The sequence below is a fragment of the Octopus bimaculoides genome, chromosome 16, assembly GCF_046866305.1.
Source record: "Octopus bimaculoides isolate indiv1 chromosome 16, ASM4686630v1, whole genome shotgun sequence".
Taxonomy (NCBI): Eukaryota; Metazoa; Mollusca; class Cephalopoda; order Octopoda; family Octopodidae; genus Octopus; species Octopus bimaculoides.
Genome location: NC_142943.1, coordinates 51,650,725 through 51,654,529, shown reverse-complemented (window position 1 = coordinate 51,654,529; position 3,805 = coordinate 51,650,725).

Below are 3,805 nucleotides of genomic sequence, written 5' to 3'. Positions count from 1 at the left end.
CCTATATACACGTATATATGTATATATATACATTGATATTTGTGTGCAAGTGTCTATATATATTTATATATTTACATATATATATATGCATATATATAATATACATGTATACATACACACACACACACACACGCATATATATATATATATATATATCAGATTAGAATAACATGTCTTGCCCTCTATGGAGTCTTGCGAATAATGGGTCAATTTTATTAACTACAATTGCTATTCTATTTTCGGTTTATTCCAATTCCGTGACCTTCCCGTGTTCAGTGAAGTTAATGATAACGCCCCGGTTTCCTCTCCGGGCAAAGGTTCATCGGGCGGAAGGATTAAATGGAATTATGGGAAACTGAGAAATAAGCAAATAATAAACAACACTGTTGATTTGTGTTGTATGTGTGTTGCATGTGCGTGAGAGTATGTGTGTGTGTGCGTGTGTTAGTATGTATGCGTGTGTGTGTGTGCGCGCACTTCATGTGTATATGTAGGTGTGCGTGTATTGTGTGATTGAGTATACGTTTGTCTGTATGTGTGTGTACTAGTCTCCAAGTGTGTATAAAGATTGTTCATCCATATATATATATATATATATATATATATATATATATATATATAAGCGGGTATGTTTGCGTATATACATATATGCGTACATTTTCTTTCATACACATACAAAAAATAAAGACAGATAGACAGAATCTTTTCTACTATATACGCAAGGCCTGAAATTTGAGGGAAGGAGTCTCGTCTATCAATCGACCCCAATACCCGATTCATACTAACTTTATCGACCCCCGAAGGGATGAAAGGCAAAGTCAACCTCGACGGAATTTGAACTCAGAACGTAAAGAGTTAGAAGAAATGCCGCTTAACACTTTGTCCGACGCGCTAACGATTCTGCCAGCTCTTCGCCTTGTATACTGAGTGACCGTGCAGTCAAGTCCTTTAACTTTTTATCATTTAAACCGGCCATAATTGGCCCAAATAGTCTGTGTTTTATGGTAAAACTGACCCGATCCAACCTCTCACACCTATCCTACAATGTCGTTCTAAAAATATTCAATCACAACATCGAAATCTTGAAGCTACAAGATAATGCACGATTGACTCAAAGCAATCTAAATAAATAAGTAATACATTTGACAAAAAATTTGATTGCTAAAGGTTTAAACGCGTCACCCGCTTCTCTTCCCAGGTACATCGTTTCACTGTTGACTTTCTTGTTAGTCGTTTGTGTTTTTATTCTAATAGCTTCTCTCTTCGAACTGCGACTCTCTGGGACTCATAGCCATCGCTTTGTTTTCATAGGGTCTCTTATATTCAGTCCCTAAAGTTTTCTGTCAATCAGCATCTTTTTAATTTTTCTAGGTCTGTTCTTCTGCTTTGTAGTTCATGATTAAAAGAAGAGAAGAAAAATTCTCCACAGGCATCTCGTAACTCATTTCACAGATAATTCGTCGGTCATTTAACAACATCTGCCTAGGTTATTCTACTAAAGCTCAGTAGAGTCATATATTACTCGGAAAAATGAATAAGCCTTTTACGTTTCGAGCTTACGCTCTTCAGCAGAAAGGAATAAGAGAAAATTAACAGAGACAGAGTGAAAATATATATACATACATATATATATATATATATATATATATATATATATATATATATATATATATATATATATGAATACATATACATGTGTGCGTGTGTGTGTGTGTGTGTGTGTGTGTGTGTGTGTGTGTGTGTTACACTAAGTAGTAATATTGGTTTCAATTTCTGGTGCAAGACCAGCAATTCCTGGTGCGGGATTAAGTCCATTACATCGACCCTAGTTCTCAATCGCTACTTATTTTATCGTCTTTACGTTCGAAATTCCAATGAGTAGCTGGTAGAATCGTTAAGCACGCCGGACAAAATGCAGCTAAGCATTTTGTCTACGTTCTGAGTTCAAATGCCACCAAGGTAGACTTTGTTTTCATATTTTCTGGATCGATAAAACAAGTAACAGTCAGGTACTGAGGCCGATGTAATCGACTAGCCCCCTCTCCCAAAATTCCAGACATTGTGCCTATTGTGGAAGGTATTATATAGCTGTTACTTTATAACTAGTTGCAACTAATTTTATACTTTTATAATTTTTTGTTGCTAATTCTCGCCAAAAACATCACATCAAGGTGTGATAGAATTACACACCTGGTCGACAGAATTTGTTAGAACATAAATGAATAGGAGTATGCATAAAATATATTATTTTAGGTTGTCAGACGAATTCGTTCGTTTTCTTTAACTTGTCAATCCATCGTCTTGTCTAAAACAAAAAAGTAAAATTTTTCAAATTTCGAAAATGGTAAACGAAAGTTATAGAGTAATAACAGGGCAACAGAATACCATAAACACTACGAGAAAACACCTTTTTTGTGTGTATGTGTATTAATTCAAGTAACAGGGAAGATTACAATAGAATAGAAAGGAAAAAAAAACGAACGAATTTATCTGACAACCCAACACAAGATGAGTCTGGGATTCACACTGACAAATACTGTGATTGAGTAATCGAATGAGAAACTAATGATGAAAGCAATGAAAGATTGTTAAACCTGAAGATAGACAACTTCGCCAGAAGGTTTTCGTTCTTTAGATACAGTCATAGGCTTTGTGGGTGTCAATGGCAGAACATTGATTTTGCTGAAGCTCTAAACGGTGGGGAAACTAATATTGTTCATGATGAAGGAAAGAATTTCTCTCTCAAATATGGTTATGCGGAAGTCGTCCTGCTGATCAGATGGGGAGAGAAAGAAATTCAGGTGATAAAGACGACAGGTGTCTTTTCTTTTCTTTTTTCCATCAATCACTTTTGAAATGGTAGGAAAATGAATGATGGTAAGTTGATAGTTTTGAGAGTCAGAGATATTCCTCTCTGGAGGAATAAAACTTTTGTAAAGTGTTTTCATCAGATACAGACGAGAAGAATACTCATAGAGAAGAATCCTGGCGATTCGGGTACATACTGTTAATGATGCGCAGTAGAGACTCTCTCGGAATCAGTTGACTTTTAGGAATGGTGTGCTTAAAGACATTTCTACTCATGGCGAATTATGTACACGTGGAGATGAGATGGGAGCGAGTCAGAGTTAAGACTGTGTGACTTTGAATATATTTTTGCTCGTAAACCAGGTGAATATATGGTCTTCCGTGGCTTTCGACGATGAGGGAATTTGGTTATTTCATCAACTGAATTACGCTGTTCAATGAATTAACGTGTAAATTGCAGAACACTCCACAGCCATGCGTGTACCCTTAGCGTAATTCTCAAGCAGAATCACCGTAACACAGCGTGTGACAAGGTTGTTCATTTGGATTACAGATACAAATAGATGTGATGAGATTCCGCTCAGTTTCCGTCTACGAAATTTCACACACAAGGTATGGGATTACTCAATGCAAGGGTATTTCGCCAAATAACAAACAAGCATCTCAATCATTCGATTATGCTACGTCCCATGGAAATCATATACAATATATTTAATACACATATTTAGTTAGCAGAAAGCGGTGAGCTGGCAGAAACGTTAGCACGCCGGGCGAAATGCTTAGCGGTATTTCGTCTGCCGTTACGTTCTGAGTACAAATTCCGCCGAGGTCGACTTTGCCTTTCATCATTTCGGGATCGATAAATTAAGTACCAGTTATGCACTGGGGTCGATGTAATAGACTTAATCCCTTTGTCTGTCCTTGTTCGTCCCCTCTATGTTTAGCCCCTTGTGGGCAATAAAGAAATAAGAAATGTTAACACGCCGGACGAAATGCT